This window comes from Marmota marmota, unplaced genomic scaffold (genome assembly GCF_001458135.2).
Source record: "Marmota marmota marmota unplaced genomic scaffold, marMar, whole genome shotgun sequence".
Lineage (NCBI taxonomy): Eukaryota > Metazoa > Chordata > Mammalia > Rodentia > Sciuridae > Marmota > Marmota marmota.
Window position 1 is genome coordinate 59,169,405 of NW_025999968.1, and position 25,741 is coordinate 59,195,145.

At 51.6% G+C, this 25,741-nt stretch overlaps 1 long non-coding RNA gene across 3 annotated transcripts; it reads left to right on the top strand.

Moving 5' to 3' along the window:
• Nucleotides 1–1,580: 1,580 nt before the first annotated feature.
• LOC107136490 lies at nucleotides 1,581–11,459 on the top strand. 3 transcript variants are annotated; one of them, XR_007347796.1, is made up of 7 exons: nucleotides 1,581–4,487; nucleotides 5,294–5,371; nucleotides 5,792–6,437; nucleotides 6,597–6,697; nucleotides 7,415–7,563; nucleotides 7,919–10,205; nucleotides 10,394–11,459. It is a non-coding gene; the product is annotated as an uncharacterized LOC107136490 (long non-coding RNA). The 3 variants fall into 3 exon arrangements; XR_001502700.2 differs by lacking the exon at nucleotides 10,394–11,459 and adding an exon at nucleotides 7,006–7,196 and having other exon boundaries at nucleotides 7,919–9,979; XR_001502701.2 differs by lacking the exon at nucleotides 10,394–11,459 and having other exon boundaries at nucleotides 5,792–6,144; nucleotides 6,365–6,437; nucleotides 7,919–9,979.
• The last annotated feature ends 14,282 nt before the right edge of the window (nucleotides 11,460–25,741 follow it).

The following is a 25,741-nucleotide window of genomic DNA, read 5'->3' on the forward strand; positions in this document are numbered from 1 at the left end:
GCTAAAATGTCTGCATCAAAGATGAGTCTTGTTCTCAAACTCAAGCATCCAGAAAAGCAGCCTTCTTTCATGGTTATATCCTAAGCACCCTTGTGATGGTGGGGTCATCTAACACAAGCACAGCTTCCTCTGGCAGCCCGGGCCTCCTTCCCACCTCCCTGTAGTGGTGTGTGAATGCAGGGGTGATAGTTTAGAAAGAGCCACATCCTGAACAGGGTGGCCTGTTCTGTCCTTAGGCCTTGTGTTAGTCCCTTCTTGGCTGCTGCAACAGAATTCCCCAGACTGGGCAATTAAGGATAAAAAGAAGTTTATTTCTCACAATTCTGGAGGCCAGGAAGTCCAACACCAAGGAGCAGAGGTGTGGAGAGGGTTTCCTTGCTGTGTCTTACGTGGTGGAAGAGCAGCCACGTGTGACTCGGGTGGCTCTTTTCACCAATGCCATCATGGAGGCCCCATCTGATGACCCTATCTAGCCTAAATACCTCCCAAATGCTCAGCTTCCAAACACCATCAACATGACACTAGGGACTAAGACTCCAATGCATGAACGTTGGGGGACACTTCAAGTCATGGCAAATGTCAAGGTCCGTTTCTCTGAGCTTCTGAGACACGCAAGGTCTCATTAGATCAAGCATCCCTGACCCACCTAGACCTTTCTAGGTCTGCTCAGCAGACTGCTTGCCACTTCCTTCAGCATCCTGCGAGTGAGGAAGGGGTGATCTCCGGGAACTACATGGGGCTGGACAGCCATCACTCCCGCCCTCCTGCCTGGTACCGTCCAGGGTGGGTGGAAGCCTGTGCTCTTGGAACCCCCTGCTGTTCCAGGTGGGAGGGTCACGTATCATCTTTACCTTGCATTAGGGTTTTTCAGAGAAGCAGAACCAATGGGAAGCACCTGTGGCCACATCTCCCTTCCTGTGAATTCCTACCTACGTGTAGATATATACTATTAGGGACTGAGTGTGTCCTGGTGGAGGCTGCTATAGGCAGGAAATTCAGGTGAGCATTATCATTACAGTCCTGAGATCAAGTTCTACAGGCCAGAAACGCAGCCAGGACTTTTATGTCATCATCTTGAGAAGTCCTTCCTCTTTGCTCTTAAGGCCTTCAACTGATTGAATGGGGCCTACCCATCCTAGGAGGCCAATTTTTCTTATTTAAAGTGTGCTGTTTTGCCACAGTCTGGCTGGGCACAATCAGAAGCCACTTGTCAAAAGAAACTAACTTTATTTTTAGAACCACACACACCAAACAAAACAGCCTCTCAGGAAAAACCCTCAGAGCCTCAACTGCCACCACCGGCTTTCCACAAGCCTCTCTCTCCCACACAAGCTTCTCCCCACCTCCCACAATCCTCCTGCTCTTGAGGCCGATTGGCTGGGTCACGTGGGCGGAGCCAAAAAAGTCCCCCAATGAGCAGCTCCGTGGTCTGAAAGGGCAGGGAAACAGCCCAATGAGCATCACCGCAGAGGAGCCAATCAGCTAGATGTTGCTGGGGCCGCTGTGAGCCAATCATCAGCCGGCAGCTGGAAGTTTGCTGGGGCCCCTTCGGCTGTGGCTCTCAACACTGTTTTAAATGCTGATCACATCTACAAAATGCCTTCACAGTGGCTGGTGCGTAACCACACGACCGGGTGCTGTGGCCCAACCAAGTCAACACGTGACACTACCCCCCCATCAACCTGCATGACTCGACCCCAGATGACAGGAGCAGTCTGGGTGCAGTGTCTCCTCTGGACACCCCTGACCCCTGACTGTCAGGATTCCTTCCTGTGCTGCCTCACTTCAGGCTGAGACGTCTAAACGTTCCTCTACAGAGCAGGACCACGGGCCTCACCTTCTCTTATGTTCTTCAAGTCTATTGTTCAGGGCATAAAATGTCCTTCCCCTGGCCCTTCAGGATCCTGGCGTCTACAAGTCACATGGCTTCTTCTTCTTCTTCTTTTTTTTTTTTTTAATAAACTGGTTTCTCCAGTGAATTCCAAAGGTCTCTGTAAACTCAGAAGCTGAGCATCGGTGCCGGGGTTCTGTATGTCGTCCCTTCCCCAGGAAGGGCTCCTGGAGAATCTTGGCTGCCAGCAGACACGAGGAGCCACAGTCAGAGGATGAGTCACTGCAATGACACATGGGGGCCACCTCATGGCCATGTGCCAACTGCATCTTTGTGATGGCAAACGACTACTTCGTGGGAGAGTCTGTGCCACAAGATTACACCTATGCTCTTCACCAGGACCAGAGCCACCGTCACCAGCACCTCACCTGGCTTTGACCACTATCTTCGTCTGCTTGGGCTGCTGCAGCAAAACACCACTCACCAGATGGTTTACCAGCAATCGAATCCATTACGGTTCTGGGGGATGGAAGTTTGAGGTGCAGACTGGTACCTTTGCACCTGGTGGGAGCATCTTCTCACTGTGACCCCCCCACACTGAGGGAGGGGCAACGGGTCCCTCTGGGCACCAATCCCATTCTTGAGAGCTGTTCCTCCACAACCTAGCCACCTCCTGAAGAGCCTGCTTCCGTACATCCCTGACTTAGGGTTGGGTCTCAGCTCATGGACTCAAGGTGGGGCCCTGGCCGCCATTCCTTGGCTCTGGCATCTGGGACTCCCTCATGGTCTCCTTTCACTGAGAAGTTGTTGGATGCAGCTAAGGGAAATTTCTAGCTTCCCCTCAAGTCTGAAGGGAAATCAGGATTCATCTCCTGCAATAAGATTGACATTTCTTGGCTGGCCCTGTCCTTTTAGGTGGTTGGGTGCTTTCATGACCTCCAGAGCCAAGGGCTTACAGATTTGCACTTTTCTGTTCATAAGCCCTTTCCTGTGGTTTGACTCTAAGCCAAAAACCCATCTATTATGTCACTTAGATCAATTATTATAATTACGTTCTGAAAAATAAGACTTTCTCAGTACAGACACAGAATGAGGACTGAGCTGCATCCTGATTCAGTGAGCCCTGTGTGCCCTTGAAAGGAGCCTCCAGCTTGTCTCAGGAAAAGCGGGTCTTTAATGGCTGATTAAGACCTATACAAATCCAGGCTTTCATTCTCCATTCAAAGGTGCATCAGCTGAACCAGTGTCAAGAAGGCCCTCGATTTTTCCTGTTGACTGAGGGAGTATGTGTCAGTGATAAGCAAGCTCATGTGAAGTGGGAGACAGTCACTGGGCCACAGTGGGGACACGGTCTGTGGGGCCCAAACTGCTTGACATTACTGACCTGGGTGTGATCACATCCAGGATTCCTGGGGAGTGTCAGAAGTTCTAGGGTGAATGCAAAAGCCACTTCTGCTGATTGAAGCAGTGAGGAAGCTTCCAGAAGTAAAGGGAGGTTTAGAGAACCTTGCTCAGAGAAAGGGCAGTGACCGAGGCAGGGGCAGCAGCAGGTATGAGGCCAAGGGCTGGGCATCCTTGTTGGCACTGTGGCCTCTGCTGTTGTCCAATGCCAGCACTGACACACTAGGCAGAGGTCCCCACCCCAGACTTCTGTGCCCAGTGGTTTCTCCACCCCCGGTACCCCCTCCTGCAGCCTCTCCCCGCCTGCCTCCAGCTCCACCCAGCTAGTCCATTCAAACAACATGGACTGATGGGTCACAGCCCTCACGGTCCAGCCACTTCACCTCTGAACATTCCTGCACTAGCAGGAGTCTTGAGGGACTCCTTGTATCCACACCACAACAGTGGCAGGACCAGCTGTCCACGGCCAGCACTCGGTAACAAAAGCTGAAGCCTGGACATCCATCTCTCTGCGTTTTCAACGCCGTCCATCTGCCTCTTTCCACCCCCACTTGATTTCTCGTTTTATTTGTTCTTCTCTTTCAGTGCCACAGGGTCCTCTATTTTTTGGGGGTCAACTAATGTGCACCAAAGTCGTCAAGGCTGAGAGTGGCTGAGACGCCAGCTCTGCAGAGCTCGTAGTGTCTGTGCCGTGGACTCACCAGGATCTTGAAGTCGGCAAGGCTGAATGGGTGCGTCTCAGAGGAGACGCCTACCTGCAGGTGGAGTGGCCAGTGCTCATTCATTGCCGCTCTGCGCAATGATGCTCCCTGTGCTCTGTATCCATGGCCTTAATGACCACAGCTCCTTGAGATAGGTGTCGTTATCATTTCCACCCCAAGTTTCCGATGGGAAAACTGAGGCTTGGCCTTGACCCTGCTCTGAATGACCCCTGTGCTCACTCCAACCCAGCTGCACTTTTCCCTGCAGCTCCTGCCAGGGCCACCCCCTCGGGGGTGCAAAGGCGGCTGGCAGCGCTGGGCGGGGGCGCTCATCTTCCAATGTGCTTGGAGCCCTTGGAGCCAAGGACTATTCTTACCCTTGAAGGAGTCTGTGGCTGTTGCTGGGCTAGTTGCTGATACACAGTGCCTGGCTGGTTTGAGTTAAACCAATCTGCGCTGGACCCAACTGCAGCTCCGGGACCTCCCAGTGACTTCAGTGAGGAATCTGTGCCCAGCAGGCCTGGAGCCCAGGAGCCAGGAGGCTCTGATCTCAGGTCTGCAATTAACGATGCAAATCAGCAGCCCTAACTATGTAGCTTCCTCCGCAGACGGGGAGAAAACGTCTGTTCCTAGGTTTGCTGTGACATCGGAGGGCACTCGGGGGAAGGTGCCAGATCACAGGGGGCCCACTGTAAATGGCCACTGTTGTGCTCTAGAGAGGAGAAAACCATAACCTACATTCCTGGCCACAAAGCCAAGACACAGCTTTTCACTGATTGCACCCCAAAGGAAACCAGGAGGAGGGTCCTCTGCGGTCACTGACCTTTCCTCCACTGGCCATTGGAAAGGTTTTCTCCTGATCTTTTCTGGAAGGCTTCATTAAAAAGACACCCAGCATGGCTCCTTTTAAAAGATGAATCACTGAAACTATGACCTTTGTGTTCTAAAGCTGCTTTTATCTGGTGAAAACAAAATATTCAAAATGCCCTGAAATGCTTTCAAGGGGGGGGAGATTTTCCAGAGCCCGTGACCAAGGAGGAGGGCCTTTTAATTGATGGAGCGCTGGCTCCCCCGAAAGATCAAGCTCAGAGATAATTTGTGTCAAACAAATCTGCATTTAAAGAGTTGGATTCTATGATTTCCTTCTTTTTGAGAACACCAGGGAGACTTTATCTTTTTGAGGAAAGTGGCCCCTCTGGTAACATCTCTCCACCCCCAGCGTCTATGCGGCTTTGATACAGAGGGTGATTCTCCTGGGCCAGGGCCTCTGCCCTGGGAAACAGATTAGCTTCAGAGATGGGCAAAAGCCGATAAAGAGTCCCAAAGCAGCGAGGGATAAGTGTTGGGTCCTGCATTTCAGGTCGCTGAAGTCGATTTTGCAGTGTTGGTGTGACATGGTTTTGCTGATCCCCTGTGCTGAGTCTCCAGGAGTACCAGGGTGAGCCCAGGGCACTTGCCCATGGTGGCCAAGGCACACACGAGAATCATGGAGGAGTGTGGGTCTGAGGGTGTCTCTGGACACCGCGGTAGACATGGCTCCCTCTCTGGGTCACCCCGCCATGCCACCCTTTCTCTGGCACACATTTGTGTTGCAATACCCTTTCTGTTCCTGGCTTCCCTGGGCACAGAGTTCCTCTGCAGCCTCCGCTTTGAGCTGATTTCTGGTATGAACTTTGTGTTGGGGGTTTTCTATTCCACTCAGTCACCAATGTCTGTGCAAATATTCAGATTTATTTTTGGTTAGTGTGTAGATTTACCCGATAGAATGTTGACTCTGTGTGTGTGTGTGTGTGTGGGGGGGTGGTTCTAGAAGCTTCCATTTACTCATGGGTCTTTTACCCACCCCCACCTTCTGAAGGTTCTGGTTCATCTGGGATTTTCCAGCCACATACAAGCACAGACAGCCTGAGGTCTGGCCTAGAAACCTGCATCTGGCCAAAGGCATAAGCTCTGGAATAATCGCTGCTCTCAGCCATCTCTACTCTGGAGCCACCCCTTTAGCAAGCTGTGTCCCCAGAACAGGGTCAGCTCCGTCTCAATCCTCAGTGTCTCTGTCCTGGGGCAGCCCACGGAGGCAGGGAGGTGTAGCTGAACACCCAGAGCTCTCCTGACCTGAAGGCCTTCCTCTGTGACCGGCCACCACTGGGAAGCACACACAATCAACGTCGGACTGAAGGAAACCTCAGCAGCCTGAAGTGCTCTTGGCTCCAGGTAGCTCAGAGCCAGGAAGTGCTGGCTTACTTTATTCTATTCTTTATTTTCTGCCGCGAGCTCATAGCTGCTCCTTTAAATTACTTCCCCCAAGTCCTGGTGATGGTCTGTGGATAAACAGAAATGCCCTTGAACTGAGTTTGTGGGGCAGCGTCACAGGAAGGACGAGCGCCCGTCAGGGCTGTGTGTTCTGCAGCGTCTCATTAGGAAAACCTCCCAGAGTCCCCGCAGGGTCTCCCAGGGATCTGGATCTGTGCTCAAGGCCTCGACTGCACATCCGAGATGGCCAGCGGGTGAGTCATTAGGACCTCAGAGGAGCCACAGGCACCAGCTCTTGGGGAAATGGGTGACGTGGGTGCAGCGTGCCAGACACACGGTGTCCAGTGGTGGCCTCTGTGTCGTCTGCCTCTTTCCAGCCTGTGACTGCCACGGGGCTCTGATGTCCCCCACAGGTTCCTAAGGTCCAGGCCTGTGGGCGCACTGTTCTGCCAGCTGCTATGTTTGGGAAATCCATGTCCACCAGCGTTGGAGAGGCTGAGACCTGCGTGTTCAGGTGCGGTTTCTAAAACCACAAACGGTCAAGACACAAGGTCCGTGCCCTGGTGGCAGGCAGGTCCCCCGCGCTGAGGGGAAGCTGAGGTGGTCAGGGGTGTTCTCCGCTGGCCCCAAGACCACCCACAGACCATGGAGGTGGCTCACAACAGCACGTGTCATTCTTCCCTAGTTCCAGAGGCCAGGAGCGCAGGACATAGGCAGGGCCCACTCCCGGGGCTCGTGGGCGCTTCCCTCCAGCGCCAGAGCCCAGTTTTGGGCGGCCTCCTCTGCGCCTCTCAGATCTCCCTCTGTCTTTCTCTTGGATAGGGGTCAGCGCACTCAGGGCCCACCCCGAATCCCGATGACATCACCCCGCGTTCCCTATCTGAACTACCTCTGCCAAGGCCCTCTGTCCACAGGGCCACGGCCACAGGCTCCCACCACGTGGCAGAGAAAGGCTGGGGTGCTGCCCTCACATTCCAGCGGGGTTTGTTAAGGAGTCGGAGCTGCACCAGCAGGTGCGTCTCTGTGTTGGCGTCACCCACGTCCCCCCACCCCCAGTATATGATTTGGATCTTAAGTCACGTGCTACAGGATTGTCCCCAGCCCCTGGCACTGTTGGGAGGTGGCAGAACGTGTAGGAGGTGGGGCTTGTGGGAGGAAGTTAGAATATGGGGGTGTGCCCCTGAAGGAAATACTGAGACCCTGGCCCCTTTGTGTCTCTCTTTGCTCCCAGCTGCCATGAGACTTCTTCTGCTATGTGCTCACCATGATGTCTGCCTTGCAAAAGCCCCCACAGGGCAATGGGCCAAGCAACCATAGATTAAAACCTCTGAATCCGTGAACTCCAATAAACCTTTCCTCCTTTTAAGTTGATTATCGCAGGTATGTTGTCACAGCAATGGAAATCTAACCAACACACTAAGCTAATGTTTCGAAATTCCCTGCATGGTGGCTAGAAGGTGGCCCTTGGTAGAGTTCTGGAATTGTTAATATTCGCAAATAAAAATAGAAACCTGAAGATAAATACTTGAATGAAGCAGGAGTACTGTTGTCAGCCCACTTCGTGCTGCTATAACAAAATACCACAGATGTGGGTATTTATCAACAATGAAAGTTTATTGATTCTTCAGCTCCCTTTATCCACAGGATCCTTGACCTGTACTTTTACTCCTGTGGGTGCCATCTTCCCTAGCAAGAATCAATCACATAACAGTACATTTCCTTTCCTATTTTCCAGGATACTAGAGTACATTTGACAAGAAAAGAGACCCCTCTCTTTGGAGGAAGACAAAGTTCAAGCTAGGTCATTGTCTTGGCCCTGGGGAAGTCACTTCCCTTCTCTTAGCCCCAGTTCCCCATCCTCAGTGTGGAGAGTCCCACCTGTGACATGGAGGCAGCGCAGGAGCCACACATCAGCCCCTGCACACGACTGGTGGTTGTCATTATGATCATGGGGCTGGTTCCCGTGACATATCAGTATGAAACTTTCTTGAGAAAGTACGACAGTGGATTAGTTGCATGTATTTGAGAAGATGAGAGGCCTCCGGAGTTGGCCACAGTCTAAATTGTGAAGAAGGAATTCCAACCCCCCCTGCTTCCTCGTCATGCCTGCCTTCAGAGTGGCCTGCAGGTGAAGTCCCGTGTGTCCCTCACACTTCATTAGCTCACACATTGGCCCCCAAAGATGGGGCAAGTCCCTCTCCCTGGGACCTGGAGAGGAGTGCCTGTGGCCGACCCCATTCATGCCCTGGCCGTCACCCCCCCATCCTTTCTCCTTTCTCCCTGGTTTCCTTCACAGGAACAAGGCACATTAGTCAGAGGCAGGTGGAAAGGCCTCAGTGGTCACGGCCTCAGAGCTCCCTCGAGAAATCGGGCCCTTTCCCAGGGGTTTCCAAGTTTAATTTCTCTTATTCAATCTTCTTGCTGTCTAAACCTGCTGGCAGGCGATAAATTTCCTGTGCACAGAGGTTCTGCTGGCAGAGGTAATTTTTGGAGCTATAAAAACCTTGGCACAGTCGGAGAAACACTCTGGTGGTCCCAGCCCAGCTCCAAGTGACTGCTCCATTAAGTCCCTGACCCCAGAGACTGCTACCAGGAAGCCAAAATCCAAAAGAAATAGACATTCCAGTCCCCCGTCCTCTTCCGGTAGATGAATACAATCCTTCCTCTTACTTTGGGCTGAAAAGACTAACTTTGAAGAGTCAGAAGTTTCTGTTGTTGATGCTCCTTAAGAGAAGCCAGTTCTCCCAAATCGCCAAGTGCTCTGTTTGTAGAACAAATGGAGTTTTAATGGCCTGTGGTGTCGTTTGAATACTCATGCTAATAGGTATTTTCCACTTAGCAGATAAGTACTCACAACCAAGAATTAATTCCATAGCTGGCGGTTGTTATAGGCAACTAATTCACATTGATTGTTGACTAGAAGAAGCAAATTGCCACATCCATTAGGGACAATAAAGCTATCTTTTCCCTTTACCTGCCACAGTCAGTGGGCACCTCCTCCTACACCTGCTGAACACCAAATGCCTTCCAAATGCGTTTTTTTCCAACCATTAAGTGCACCGTTTTCCATGAACATGACTCATTACAACAGTGGAATCCAATATGGAAAACTTAGACTGAGTGTAAAACGTTGAGTACTCAGAGCACATTTGAGTAGGTTCTCCTGGTAAGAATGAGGTCACGCAGGGGGCCCAGCACGTCTGTAGGTCACCATTGTGTAGATCAGAAATGATTGCCCTTGAGCTCAGTCAAGTCTGCAGGCTTCAAGACCCAGAGAGCTGATTGGGGCAGGAGGACAGCTGCTCTTCCCGCCTCACTGGACACACCAGAGAGGATTCTCAAGGGAGACAAGGTTGGCCTGCGACGTCCCAGTCCTCATGCAGGACCATAGGAATCCTGTCTTTCCTTCAGCATGGACAGGTGAGAGTCCTTTGATCCCATCTAAAGCCAGTGCCCTTTCTGAGAGCCATTCCTGCAGGGTCCATGCTGGTTCTTTGCGGCAGAGTGACAGTCTTAAACACGCCCACCTGGACTCAGAGCCAGGGTACAAGAGTCTCAGGCCCTCTTCTGCCACTACGTAGTTTTGTGAGCCTCTGTGTCTTCTAATGACTCTGGGCCTCAATGTCCTCCTAGCAGAACGATAGGATGTTGGACTAGACCATGCTGAGGGTCCGTTTCTACTTGATCCTCACGGAGACAACAGTGCTCTCCATCAGTGAAAATTTATAGTACTCCAAGGCTTGAAAAAACAAAAGAAAGAAAAGAAAAGGAAAGAAAGAAAAAAGAAAGAAAGAAAGAAAGAGAAAGAAAGCGATGAACAGTGCTCTAGGAGTTCAATGGCAGCTGGAATGTTCTAGACATGGAAATATATTTTATGTTTCCAGTGTAACAATTCTGTCCCCAAAACTCAGCTGTCCATCAACTCTTCTACCTCTGTCTCCAGGTGTACCTCTTTGGAATCAGTGTTTACAGATTTCTCCAGAACGTTCTCTTGCTGTCTGTGAGAAGACCCTTCCTATGGGGTGGGTCGCTGTCCTGCCCTAAGTAGCCATGGTAGGTCTGCTCGGTAAGTGTGTCTTCTCTCCACATGATGCTTGTGTTGTGAGTGTGCCATTGCTCACTGTTACATTCCCACTGTCCGCACCTGGTAGGTGATAAGTATGTATTTATTAAATGAATAACGAGATAAATGAATGTGACCTTCACGCAGGCTGCATGCTGGGCCTCAAGTACTGCACACAAATCCCTGATCTGCTGTTATCGGAAGGAGACATCTTTGTGATGCAGAAACCTCCACTTTCATCTTACTAGTACCTCCCTTAGGTTAAAGGAGAGACTGTTTAGGGGACCGGCTCTGAGAACCCGGTCTCCTAGGACGTGCCCCTCCTGTTGGGAGCTTTGTTCTCCAGGCCTTTCCCGCTGCCACAGAGGCAGCCTGGAATTTGTGGAACCAAGAGAAGCATTTCACAGGATCCAGCGGGTGAGGGGCAGACTCAAGCGTCAGCTCACCTCGTCAGCAGGCATCTTTAGAGGTGTCTGTGCCGGGACCCTGCCTTGCTGGGGAGGGAAACATGGTTAAGATTGGTTTCTTATTTTCAAAGGGGCCACATGGCCTTTGTGCTCAGCCACTCCGTCTTTAACTCCCAACACTGCGTCCACCTCTGCGGTGGTGGTGGTGGGGGCTCTGTGAAGAGTGACCAGCAATTGTCCCTGCTTTCTGCACCTGCCCACTGTGTGCTCACCAGGTGGGGTCCAGGAACACGTTCTCCTTGGCAACAGGCCTTGCTTCCCTCACTCTCACACTGTTGGCTGAGACACCCCAGGGAAAGAGGGACGAGGGGCACGGGTCTGGAACACGCTCAGTGTCCACAGAAGAACCGTGCAGCTAGGATAACCAGCCTCCCACCCACCATCGCCAGCCACCCTGGAGCTCGGTGAGAGGGAGCCATCAACGCTGACATCTGAGAGGGCCAGAGCCGGGCCACCCTCTCGCCAGGCAGCACCACCCAGCCCTTGGCACCACGGCCTGCCCGTCCCCTACCAGCTCACCGCCATCTTCCTCCCTCCCTGGCTTCTTTCCTCTCTCCCCCTTGCTGTCTCAGTTCCCCTCTCCCTTCTTCCTCAGTCTCCGAAACCAAGGCCACAGAGATGTAGGAGGAACCCACTGCTTTCTGCCCAGAGCTACCCGCCGGCATCTCCCCAACCTGCAGGTCACCTGTCCCCGGGGTTCCCTCTGATCTTGCTTTTCCCAAGAAAGTCAGTTTGTGAAACATCCGTAGCTGCATTTCTTGAATGCTTGTAAAACTTCTCATAAATAAGTTCGTAAGTCATAAAAATCATGTTATTTCTAAATATGTTTCATGATTTTGGTTTGGGAAATACATATTTTAGAAAGTACACAAAGAGACATATTTAAATTGAACAGCTGGAGAAACAAGTTAGAGAATGAAAACTCAGGCTCTAAATAAGACCGAGGATGTGGCGAAGGGTGGTTCAAAGGCGTCTGACACTCTGCCACAGTGGTGTGTTCCTAACATCACCCAGCGGGGAGTGACTTGCAAGTGGCCCATGTCACAGCACGGTCAGGCCAGTCCTGCCTCTCTAGAAGGAGCTCTGAAGCTCCCCACCCACACCACACACACACCCACACACCCACTGCACACCCACACAGAATGCTCACACCCACGGCACACCCACACACACAGTGCACACACCCACTGCACACACATACTGTACAAGTACTCATAGACATCAGACACACACTGTACCACAGCACACATGCCATATACACACACCACACATATATACGCAGCATGCAAACACATATCTACCACACACAGGACATATGCACCCACTACACAAACCACACACACAATACACACACCGATACTCCCCACACACAAGCAGCACACACACACACATGCACATACACACAGACACCATACACACATCATACACACAGCACACCTACACACATGCCGTATATACACAACACACACACAACCACACTGCAAAGCCCCCTGAACTCTGACTTCTCCGAGGCCTGGAACATGACTGGGTCCCTCTGACAGCAGGCGTCCTGTACAGTTCCACTGCTCTTGAGCTGAATGGTGAGCACAATTCAAGTTCCAGAGAAGGGTCTGGGTGGGAATGGTGGAGAAAGCCCCTGGACACCATGACCACCTTGCTACAGAGCCACAGCTGAGTGGCAGCTCATGGCCTTGACACCAGCTTCTCCTCTAGTGCTCTGTGGCAGGCAGGGTGCTGGTCCCGGGGGTCTCCAAGTCTGTCTCTCCAATCTGCTAGCAGGAGCCAGCAGGGGACCTTCGGAGCTGGAAAAGTCTATTTGGAACGCAGTCTCTTTTTCAGCTGATCACATCTTTCAGGAAGCGATGACGTGGTTAGGTGGGTTAGGAAGAAGGTACCGAGGGAGATCTGTGCCCATGGAAGGTTCAGGAATTCCTCTCTGAGAGCTAGAACTCTCCAAGCCCCGCCGAGTTCCTGAGCCTGGAAGCATGCACTTGGTGACTGTGTCCTCCCAGGGAGGAGGAGCTCCCTGAGATGGAGAGGGAGGGCGGCAGGGCCCTGGCAGGTGCATGTGCAATAGCCTGTGCAGCCCCTCAACTGCAGGGTGGACTCCTCTCCCTCCCAAGTCCAGGGGTGACCCCACACCCCACACCCCAGGCCTCGGACTCCAGCCCAGGAGGCTGAGGCTCGACTCCACTCACAGCACACTGAGGCAGGAGAGATGCAGGCTTCCCACAGACAAACAGGCCACCTGCTCTTGCTCCTCAGGGACGGTGGGTGACAGCATCACCACCTCCCTTCCTCCCCCACAGCCCCAGAGAGGCTTATCCCCCTGGTCATGGCCCTCCCTCTTCTGCCGTCCCTTGTCACCTATCCCCCTTATTCAGTTGACGTCAGTTTCCCAGGCCCGCGGGCTCCTTCTCTTCGGTTTCTTTCTCTATTATTATTGGCCCCGCTGGGGAGGGGACACGGGCTCGGATGCAGGGGCCCCAGGGAGGAGCCCGACCTTGGATGAAGGTTCCTCTCTCAGTCACCTGCCCCCGCATGAATGAGAAGCTCCGTCCTCAAAGGGACCCGGGCACTGCCAGGGCACCCCTTGCACCTCTCTAGTTAAACCCCAGCCTCAGGCTCTCGGGGTTGCTAAGGGAGCAAGCAGGGCCAGGCCTCCGACCAGCCTCAGCACGTCTCCCAGGCTCCGTGCAGACCTGGCCTGTGGCAGTAGCACAGCCACAGCTCTGAGCCAGCAACCGTTTGCCTGTCTGACAACTCACTTGGCCACCCGCTGACACAGGTGTCTCTTCTCCTAAGTTCCCCCTGGGATTAGCACCGTCTTGTTTTTATCTGAATTTTCTGGGGCTGGGGACTGATGCAGAACATGGACACTGCATCCTGTTCTGGTCCAGCTCACCATGCTGCCACCCTCCTGCTGGAGACTCAGTGATTTAGCCTCTAAAGCGGTCCCCAGGAAGCAGGCCTGTCTGCCTGTTAGGGCCCCACACCCTGCTTGCTTTTAAACAATAGGAATTGATGTCTGTGGACAGCCGGCCTGCCCAGCCCTGAGCTACTCCATGGCGAACAGAGCAGCGGTCTTCAGGCTGGGCCTCACCCTGAGTCACCCCACTCTGTAAGCAGCAGCTGGCCCTGAGCTGCTGCATCTTGAGTACAGGGGCCAAGGGAGGCCACGCCACACCCTGTCATACACGTCCACAGCCACCAGCTGCCGGCACCCCCATAAACTGATAAATAACTAATATGTGCCAACTTATCAAACTGAATCAGGACATCCCAAATCACATCAGACGAGGGAGCTTATCAACCTCACCAGATGCGACCCCCTCACTTAAGACCCATACAAGGAGGAGCCACCTGAGACTAGACAAAGCGGCACCCTGACCCTGTCACCTGGTTACTCATCAGGAACCTTGTCCAGGACACTTGCCACAGCGATGACCCCTCAGTTTCCTGTTCCCATCAGGCTTCAGCTGAGCACAGTTTCCCCTGGGGTGACACCATGCATGGCCCACCCCACGCTGACACCTCAAGCTGACCCTGAAATGTACCCTGCCCTCCACCTGGACCCTTGGCTTTGACAGTCTGTAGAAGAGGTTTGTTCAAACCCTCCCGGCCACAGTGAGTCTTTGCCATCATTTCTCTGTCTGCCTGTGCCCCGGCTCAGCATCTGTGGCCCCGAGGCCACCTTAACCCCTTCTTAGTGTTCTGTGACCTATTACGTATCATTCTGTGAAGGGTGATGTGTGACTTGAGAGTTATAGTTTGAAATAAAAGAACAGCGTTTTCCTGGCTTACAACTACCAGGTGACGCACGAGTGTCCAGTGAACTGCCCCTGTGCATTTGCTGATATTCTGACATTGTGGACACGGACGTGTCTGGCCCCGACCAGCAGCACGGCTGCTCTGGCAAGGCCTCTCAGTTCTGGAGGCTGGATGGCACGATCCAGCGGCTAGCAGACCTGGTCTAGGGAAGGCCCACCTGGCTCTGGATGCCACCTACACACTGTGTCCTCATGAGGCAGACAGGGAGAGGCAGGTCTCTGGGGTCTTTTTCATAAGAGCACACATCTCATTCACCATGGCGTCACCCTCAGACCTAGTCACCTCCCAAAGGTTCTAACAGTGTCACATCGGGGGATTCGATCTCAACATACAAAATTGGGGGAACTCACACATTCGGACTGCAGTGCGGCCTGGCAAGGAGATGGAGCGCAGGAGGGTCTTGGGAGAAACCTCTGTCAAGGGAGGAAATGAATATTTCTATGTCCCTTCATCTCTCATGTGACAGTCACCAGTTCCTCCTGTTTTACCTCTTAAACATTTTAACAACTCTCCACTCCTTCAACAGTGTTCTGACCAAAGGCACTGGCTTCGGGGACTCTTGCAGCTGGACAAAGACCAGGCCTGCAGGGAGCTGTACCCACACTCAGTGTGGGGGGGTGCGCAGCCACTTTGCCAGTAGGTTTTTGTCAGGAGGGTGAGGTCGGCCTAGTCTCACACATAGAGGTATTCACAGATGTGCACACACGCCCGCACACACACACTCACAAGCTCACAGCTCTTGTTTATACACACACACTGCTGACTGCATAAGCATCGAAGTTCAGTCTTTTTACTGAAGGTTTCTTGGAGAAGCAAGAAGGAAATCAGGGGAGGGGATGTGGGCACAGGAGGGACAGTAGAAGGAAACAGACCTTGTTACCTTATGTGCGTGTGTGACAGCATGACTGATGTGATTCTGCAACACGTACACTCAAAAAAATGAGAAATTATACCCGCCTATGTATGATAGATCAGAGAGCATAAATGCACCCTGCTGTCAAGTGTAACTAATTAAAAAAATAAAAATTAAAGAAGAAAAAGATGCTGCACACACACAGGAATCCCCCTCAAACTCCCCTTCCGTGTCTTCTTCCCTTTGCCCCCAAGTGCCTCTCACTGGACAGTCCTGTGTCCTGTGCTTCCTGCCTCATCTCCTTTCTCCCCGCTCCTTCTCTCCCAGGTCTTTCTCTCTGCAACCTTCCATCTTCTCTCGACTGCTCATTTCCCTCTCTCCATCCCGGGTCCCAGGAGCACCAAGCTCAGGACTAGTGGACAAAGAAGAGGGCTGCTCCCCCGCCTTCCTGTGCTGGGGCTGCCTAACAGTGGTCACAGGCATCAGGTTTAAACAAGAGGCACGACCGTCTCTGGGTTCTGGAGGTTTGAAGTCCAGGATCAAGGTGCTGGCAGGTGGCCTCCTCCTGAAGCTCTGGGGAGCCTCTGCTCCAGGGTCCTCCCCAGCTTCTGGTGGCTTACTGGCTGTCCTTGGCATTTGGGGCTGTAGACACATCTCCCAAATCCCTGCCTTCTTCTCCATGTGGTGTCCTCCCCATGGGGTGTGTGTCTCCACGTGTCCCCCTTTTCTAACAACATACCAGTCCTATGGGATTAAGGACCTTCCTGCTTTGGTATGACCTCCTCTGAACTCCTTACCTCTGCAGCAATTTCCAAATGAGGTCACACTGCGAGGTACGGGGGGGTCAGGATTCAACATAGGAATTTGGGGGAGGGAACACAATTCAACCATAACAAGTAGTGAAGGGAGAAAGGGATGGCAAAAACCTTCCCTAGGATTTTACAGAGCTTCCTTCAGTCCCTGTTCCGTGGGTAATCCTGGAACCCCAGCTGGCCTGCAATATGGGCAATATCATATATAGAGATTTCTGGTGGTGGCCAAATGGTTCCTGGGCCAGAATGAAACTCTTGGGTTTTGTAGAGACTCACGTCCCTGGGGACCTTTCAGAGGCAGGGCTCTCTTAGCAGGTAGAGCACACACCATGGCACTTGTCCACTGGACTCTTGGTGGCGTTGCGGGGGGAGCATCTGCTGTCCTTGGGGCGAGTGCAGTGGTTGGAAGGTTGAAAGCTGGCTGAGGACCCCTGCAGGTAGCAGTTAGAGGTTTTTAAAGTATCATGTATTTACGGTGATGACAAAAATACTAATGACCCCAGCACTTATTAGGGTTTCCTACATGCCAGGCACTGGGCCCAGTATCTGACATGCTCAGTATGTGACACATTTGTGTCAGATGTGGAAACAGCTCAGAGAGTGTAGGTGGTGTTTGAAGGAGGGTCACCCACAGCTCTGTGGTCTCAGCCCCTGGTTCCTTGGGCATCCACTGAACAGTGATGTACAGAGGAGGCTCACCAGGTCAGGGGAAGAGCTGACCTGAGAAGCCAGGACGTGCCCTGCCCCACCCACGTTGCGCACCTGCCCCAGTGCCCTCTCAGGTGTCCTTGTTCTGCTCTACAAGTGACACTGTGCCCACACTCCTCGCTCCTCTGCCCCTGGACTAGGACCAGTGGTTCTGAAAGTGGGGTTCCCGGGGCTGGCAGCACCAGCAGCATCAGAGAAGCAGTTAGCAATGCAGGATCCTGGATCCTCCTGAGCCTTCCGAGAGGGCCCCCGGGGTGGGCCTGCTTCCCCAAGCCCTCCAGGAGACCTTGCTATGTTCTCATCTGAGAAGCAGAGAGCTGCCTGCTGGGTAAACCCTCTGCCAAGAGGTCACTGCATCCAGTGTGTGCGGAGGGCCCAGCAGCCCACACAGGGGCTGCGGAGGGGCAGCCCCATCCCTGAGTGGGGACCTGGTCTGACTCATTCTGCCCTAGGGTGTCACTTGTCATCTGGTTCCCTCTTTCAAGTTATTCGTAAAGCCTGCCCATTTTGATAAGACTTTTTATTTTCCCTCAGCAACCACATTTTACTTTTGGCTCTGAAATTCATTTTAATTACTAGAAACCCTTAATGGCTTGTGATGTTTGCTCCCCCACTCCCAGATAAGTGTCAGAAGGAATGCTGAAAACTAGTTACTTCTCAATTTGCATTTCCTTATAAATTTCAAATTCTAAACACTTGACTCCCAGGGATGTTGAACACATCCTTTTCAGTAATTTATATGCTGGGGAGGAGCCGTCTGTGATCTGGCCGTGACTGAGAGCAAATGAGACGTGTGCATTTGTTTTTGCTACGTCCACGAACGGCTCCCCCAGCTCCCATGGCTGACTAGCCCACTGCTGAGAACTGGAATCCTCCAAGGCCACCTGGCCCGTGTAGGTCAGCGTGGGGACGAGGCCAACTGGGGATGGCAGGCAGTGTGGCCCAGCTCTGCCTCCCAGTGCCTCTTGTAGTTCTTGGCCTGTCCTGAAATGTGTAATTAGAAAGGCACAGACAGGATCCCCAAGTTTCTGGTGGCAGAAGTCACCAAGATTCATTGTCTCACAAGTCTGGAGTCTGAAAGTACGAGATCCAACTGTGGACAGGACAGATTCTCTTTGAGGCTGTGAGAGAAGGACTTGACTCCACCCTCATGAATGGATCAATAGACGTGGTTGAGGGAATTGGCAACTTTTTGCCCTTCTGCATTCTGCCATGTGAGGACACAATTCCTCTCTTCTGGAGGACCAAGCCTTTGGGCACCATCTTGGTAGAGTAGTCCAGACCCTGAGTGGCCCTCCAGAACAGTGAGAAATCCATTCTGTTCTTGGTAGGTTACCTGGCCTTTAGTGTTCTGCTAGAGCAGAACAAAATGGACTGAGATAATCATCTTCCTCCATGTGTTTATCAGGGACCAAAGGTCTTGTAAGATACCAGCCATATGGGGTTAGGGCCCACCATAATGACCTCACCTTAATTTTAGTCACTTCTGTAAAGATCGTAGAGCCAAATAAGGTCACATCCTGAGGTACTGGATGTTAGGGCCCCCACTTATCTTTCTGGAGGGCACACAGCCCATAATAACATGTGATGGTTCTCTTGGCTTCTGTGCTCACGTTGGGCTGCTGGGAATCAGGGCCTTCCTCCCCCTCCCCTTGCCTCTCCAGCACAGATGATTTCTCTTTTGCATCTCTATTAGATTACCTTTGGTCCCCAATGGAGTCAGAGTCTTCTCAGAATTTTACAGGAGAGCTGTGCTTTCGGTTCTGAAGTCATCTCACAGCTTTGTTTTAATGGATTTATTTTTTTCTCATTTCTCATGTATTTTTTTCTCGTGCTTGACTTCTGGGAAGAGGTTTGGGGCTGCTCAGGTGTGTGCAGCGGGCTGGAGTGTGTGCATGTGAAGGGTGCTTGGGGCTGGAGATGAAGCACAGTCTCGACAGCTGTCACAGGGTGGTGCTCAGGGTTGGGGTCCTATTCAGGATCATCTTTCACCTTAGCATCTGTGCACTTAAACCCTGAGAGGGATTTTTAAAGACCCGGATATTCAGAACACATTTTTCTCCGCCCTTGTTTCTGGGGAGCTCAGGTGGTTTGTCAGCACTAATGCGCCTGCTCACTTTCCACGGACGCTTTTTAATAACCTGGTGGGGGGCTAGGTGGAGTTCTGTTAGGCTTGCTGGAGTCCAGACAGGCCAAGAGGATTTACCGACAGATGTGCTGCAACCCAGCTAGGAGACGGAAACGGGGCCAGCACTCTGACTCTTGGCCCTGTGTCCCAGCTTCCAGCCACGCTCTATCTAGGTTGACCAAATTTGGAGGCATCTGTCCTGAGGGTTCAGCGGAGGCTCTCTGATGCACGTTTTCTGCCGAGGCTTCACGTGGCTTTGTTGGATGTGCCCTTTATCATCTGCCGCTGTCCTGAAGTGCACGCTGAGTTTGCAGAGCTCTGACATTATGGGGTGGCTCTGCTGTTGGCCAAGCAGACGCTGGGAATGCCCTGCAGCCAGAGTCCAGATGCGTGGTGGGCCCCTCTGGAGTGCCTTTTATGTTTCCGGAGGGCCCCTACAGCCTTTAGGTAAGGGGTTGTAGGGAAGGATTAACCGGCTCACATCTTCCCTGGCATTCATGGGCCCAGCAAAGGAGGGATGGGCCTCTCAGAGAGGTTTGACCTTTAAGTTGGTGCTTTCTAGTACACCCTGCTTGAGTTCCAGGGCTGCTGTCACCGGGCACCACAAACTGGAAGGCTTAGAGCAATAGAAAGGTGCTTCAGAGTCCTGGGAGCTGGAGGTCAGAAATCGAGGTGTCAAAATGTTGGTGCTTCTTCTGAGACTCTGGGCAGATCCGTCCTCGCCTCTTCCCAGCTTCCTGTGATGGCTTCGTGCAGCTCCTTGGTTTGCAGCTGGGTCACTTTGGTCTCTGCCTCTGTCTTCACCTGTGTTCTCCTGTGTGTTAATGGGTCACACTTCCCTTCCTCATAAGCACACCAGTCATTGGACTGGGGGTTCACTCCAGCTCAGCATGAATTCGTCTTAGCTTGCTTCCATCTATAAACGATATGCCTTAGTTGGAAACAAGCTGACCTTGGGATTTTGAGGTTGGGTGAGAGTCCCACATGTTTTTGTTGATAAGGAAAAAGTGATAACATTTGGAATGGGTTTTGGTTTCTAGGATTCTGTGAGCTTTCCAAAGGATGCTCCACAGATGCTCGATCCTTAACTGCTGCCTTCAGAACAGGGAACCCTGGATTTCTGCAACAGACCCTCTCAGACCCACAGCAGTTTCAGGACAGTAGCATTGAAGTTTTCCCTGTGCTTCTGCGAGTGGGGACAGGATCAACGCTGCGGTCACACAGTCCAACAGAAGGCACGGGTTCTTTAGCTTTCACCGGGAGCTGCCTGTCCTAGAATAGAGCCTGAGGAGCTTGGGCCCTGGGCTCCACTGTCCTGCCTCTCACAGGTGCCTCTCAGGAAGTCACTGTGCTGTCCAGAGTCACAGCCTGAGGAGAGGAGGAGAACCCCTGCAGGGGCTCTGTCGTGTGGCTTACTTAGGCTCTTGACGTTGGAGGAATGAAGGTGACAGTCTGCACCTTGGAGACCAGGAGAATGTCCACGTCATCCTCTGATGTACCGACACGGCGCAGGACAGAGATACGGACGTTTTCTGCTGTGCTTTTCTTGTGAAGTGGAGGTGGTGAGAGGGTAACTCACTCAGGAAAAGCTTCCCTTTCCTGGATGTCAGAAATAATACCCAGGACTCTTCCACAATTTATTGGGGTCTCATGTGTACAACACACGAGGTTTGCATGGTGGGACTCTGAACATGCTCATTAATGTTTCCAGGGTCTCCCTAAGTTGCAAGCTAGGCATAAAAGATAAATACAAATTGTAAACATGAGGAGCATAACAATTTTATATACACTTTTAAAAAATATAGGGATTTGGGACATTTGAATATTTGAGATATGGGAATGTTAGGTCTTGCAAACTGCTGTCTAGCCAGTGGTTTAGTTTGAAGGATGCTTCTCAATCTAAGTATTACTGTCTGCATATGCGCATAATGTACCTTTGCAGGATAAGAGTACTGCTTATACAAACTACCACTGGTCTGTGAATCAGGGAAATAGCTTTTGTTATCACTTAGAACAGAAGCAGGGGAAAAGAAAAATAGCATCATGAATTATGAGTCCTATACTCCTGTTATCAAGCTAGCAATTTGTTACTTACTCCTTCTTATTCTTGATAAGAAGCAGCTAAGAATATATTGACTAAGCTTGAGCCCTCTCTTTTCACACAAGCCTGAATGCTTTCAGACATCTGAACGTGTTTGTTTATTTACTCATGGATACCAGTGAAACTGCCTTCTTATGAGATGGCAGTCCTCCGGCTGATGAATAAGAGACTCCCCCACCGCACACCCCGGACCCACCGGGAGGAGCCCTCTTCTCTGGGAGCCGCCGGCTGGAGGACACCCTGGCCAGCCGTGCTTCTGTCTCGGCCTCTTTAGTTAGAACAGTCTCTCTCCAACATTCAAGATTCTGCGCCATTCCTTGCAAACTTGCTTGTTTTAGGCAGATTTTCCTCACTGTGGCCAAAGGACTTAGAAGAGGTGAGGCACAACATCATGGCAGAAGGGTGTGGAGGAGGAAAGCAGCTCAGGACACGGTCTCCAGAGAGCCCCACTCACCAGGTACAAAATATAAACCTCAAAGACAGACCCCTGGTGACCTCCCTCCTCCAGCCACCCTCTACGTGCCTGCAGTTATCGACCAGTTAATCCGTATCATTGGATTAATCCACTGATTATGTTACACCTCTCATAAGCGAGTGTCTCAGCTCTGAGTGTTCTTGCACTGTCTCACACGTGAGCTTTGGGGGACACCTTATATCTAAACCAGAACATCTGACAAGTTTGGTTCTAATCTGTCTTCTCCTCCTCTTTTCCAGAGACAGTAGTACCTCAGCTGCCTCCACTTCTCTGGGCCCTGGATCCTCTGGGGATGGGGTTGGGAGGCTGGAAGTGGGCACAGGCTTCCTGGTTAACAAAGGTCCATTTTACTGGCTCTTCTGGCCTCTGGCTGATGCTGACCAGCTTTGATGCTCTTCATAAGCTGCAATGCAAACACAGGGAGCCTCGTCACTGGACACCCCGATGTTTCTTTGGAGAGCTGCAGGGATCTCTATCTCCTTATGTGTACAGGAAGTCCTGCCCTCAGCTTCTTGCTGCTTGTCCGAAGAACTCTCTCTTGGTTGGGTCTCCACAAGTCAGAGCGACTTTTAGAATCCACTCGTGTGCCATCGAGGGAACTCCTGGATTCTGGCAGTGTCCAATGGTGAAGCTCCAGGCTGCTCCAGGGTGCCCAGTCTTGAAGCCCCTCAGGGATCTTCATGGACAAGGAGTGCTACCCTGCCTGGGTAGGAGGTGACCCAGAAGCAATGTTCAGGGGCAGATGATGACCTCCTCTCCTGTCCTGAAGAAAGCCATGGGGTGTGATGGGCAGGGTCAGCAGCTCCTCAGGAGGGAGGGACGCTTCCTGGAGAGTCCTCTGATTGGCTGCAGGGAGTCACCCTCGTGAAGACCCGTGGTTTATATCTTCGTCATCAGTTTTGAATTAGAACTCACTCCTTACATAAATTTGCTCCTCAGACAAACCCCATAAAACTGATAAGGCAGACATCATTTCAAAGACAAGAAAACATTCCAAATACCATGTTTCCCCTGCCACGTCACATCGCACATCACGCCTCACAGGGACGGTCCTTGAATACTTTTGACCTTCCCTCCATTCATCTAAATCTGCCCTCATTTTGAGATTAAGATAACTACTTCTCGAAGGCCCCTGTGGTTAGCCTGGCCTTTATGATCCCACTTCCTGGATGCTTAATTGAGCACTCAATTTAATCTGCTCTGTCTTATTATCTATGTTAAGTCTATTCATCTCATTTCTCGAACCAGAGGAGAAATTTTTAAAAGTGGAAATCACATTTTGCAGGACTTACATTCTTAATTAAGTAGAAAATGCTGGACATTTAAGTTGGTACTTAAAGATATTTCTTGATCAATTAGAAAGTGCAGCCCAAACTACTTGTAGAAGTTGGATTATTCCAGAATCTTCTTTAAGCCTTTTCTGGGCAACTATGATTGCAGGAAGAGCTCCATGATGGATAGAGGCTCCCCAGCTTCCTGATTTCATCTTGTGGACAAATGTCTGACCTTGAGCAGACCCAGCCGGGAGTGGCTTCATTCTGATGCAGAGGTGGGAAGATGTGGCTGGCCCTCTTGTGAAACGCAGAGTTCCAGCTGCTGATGGTGGCTGGCTTTCTGCGTCAGCAACCTTCCCAGTATCCCGGGGAGGAGCCTCTCAACAATGCCTTTCAATGTGCCTAAGAATAGGGTGCAGAAGTTTCAACCACACTGAGGAGAAACGTATACAAAACTCACTAAGCAGGAAACTTCAGCTCCACCATGTGCACAAGAAACCCAAATCCCTGAGAGGTAAGAACATCTGTGCCACCCAGTGGGGAGACCCGAGGGACCCTGCCTCTGTCCACTCTTAATCCCTCCCCTGGCCCTTTGTTGGGATGTCTGGGACACTTGTGCTCTTGCCGACTAGAAATGGAAGGGGTATGCTTTCCTGCAGGCACCCTGTGCATCATGGCTGCCACTCTGGGCCTCTCCTCCCCAGAAATGGCTCCTGTTTTCTCTTCATTATTTCAGGGACTGGTTTCTAAAATTCATTCTGTTTAAAACGAACACTGGGGACTGGGGATGTGGCTCAAGCAGTAGTGCGCTCGCCTGGCATGCACGGGGCGCTGGGTTGGATCCTCAGCACCACATAAACATTTAAAAAAATTTTTTAAAAAGATGTTGTGTCCACCGAAAACTAAAATAAATAAATAAATATTAAAAAATTCTCTCTCTCTCTCTCTCTCTCTCTCTCTCTCTTAAAAAACAAAACAAAACAACAAAACAAAACAAAACAAAACAAAACAAAAACCACGAACACTGTAGGCAGACGGTCACAGGCTTCAGCCTCTGCTTTGTGACTTTGGTCACTCCGCCTACCTCCCCGTTGGTCACAGTGACTGTGGCCACAGGACTCCTTCTCCATGGAGACAGGGACTCAGATGCTAAGTTATCAGAGGCCCTCAGCCCCCAGCAGGGTGGTGGGGACAAGGGCTGCGATTGCTGTTGGTGGCTCTGTGTCCACATACAGTGGCTTATATTTACACAACAAACCAAAAAATCATGTTGCTCCATCTGGTGCCAATACCCCAATTTTGATACCAATGACAAGCACTTCTGACATTTGCACACACAGTATTTCACATCTGCCACGAGTAGGACGGCTTTTTACTGTTACTGGTTTTTCCTGAGAGAGTCTCCTGAGGTTTACCTGATGGCATTGTCCGTGATGTGCGTGGACTTGCATCCCCTGCTCTCCAGCCTGAAGGCAGGAGCAGCTGCGAACCTGAAGAGCCCCCGGTGCCCTCATGCAGCCTGGAGCCCTCAGCCAACAGGGAATGGGAGCACCCTGAATGTGGCAGACAAGGAGGAACAGTGAGAGGAGAAAGCAGGAGTTAAAGCAGCAGCGAGAAGAGGCTAATCAACCCGAGACTCAAGATACAAAGGAAATTAAAGTGGAAGCATTAGGAAAAAATCCTCATCCAACTACAGGCATTTGGGCAAAGCAAGTCTAAGGTTCTCACAAATTGCTCATCTGGGCCCAAACCCAAGAGCATCTTTTGGCTGAAAATATCAACTCAAATGGTTTCCTTGAAAGTCTTGCAACATTAGTGGTGGAACTTTAATTAAAAATAGCCATTGCTCCCCGCTGTAAGAGCGTCTGTGTGATGGGGTACAGCGCGGAGTCTACACTATTCACAGCCCAGATTTGCTCTCCTCCTAATGAGAAAACTCAGAACCTTTTAGAAAAAAGAAAAAGATCGTATTGATTTGCTGGGCTTGGGTGTGTGAACGGCCCCTTTGCAAGGGACCCGTGGTCACCCTTCTGCAGTGAGGAGGGTCTTCCCTGAGACCCTTCCTGGAGCAACTCTTCCCTCCTCAAGGAAACGGTAGCCTATCCATCTGTTGACCCCGGGGCTCTCTGATAAAATGTGTCTTTTTTTTTTTTTTTAACCATTAAGATGTAGATTCTCTTGAAGGCTGAAGAGACCCCCATGAATTTATAAGTGGACCTGAATCCAGCTGTCTAATTCCTGCCATTCACTCCTGGAAATGCTCCCTCATTAAACAACACCCTGCTGTCTTCAAAGGGCCCCTGGCAGCTTAATTTAGGTAAGTTAACGCTTGCTTCGCCAGGATCCCAGAGCACAGCTTCCCACCTGCTGAAGCTTCAAAGCATCCCATGGTCAGCCCAGGGAGCAGGGCCGTGGGTAGGAACTCAAGCCCCCACTCCTGGCTCTGCCCCAGCAGCAGCGCTGGGGGAGTGACTACAGCTCTCTGGCTTCTGTTTCCCTTTAAGCACATGGAAAAATAAAGATTGTGATTTCATAGCATTGCCAGAAGGATCCCATGAGATAATGCCTAGGAAGGGGTTTCCAGGAGCCAGGCATGAGATAAGGAGCCCGTCTGGAGTGGCTGTCCACGACCCTTGCTGAGACTCTACTGTGCACCAGGCGTTGGGATGCCCCACTTAGGGGCCAAAGTTAGCAATGAGCCCTTGGAGCTCAGCCTGCAGGGAGGAGGCGTAGGTCAATCATGGAGGGCCAGGCCATCCTGGCTGTGGGAGGTGTCCCAGGGCGTTTGGGAGCATCCGCCCTGATGTGGGCTCAGTGAGTGACACCTCAAGGAATTCTGATGGACA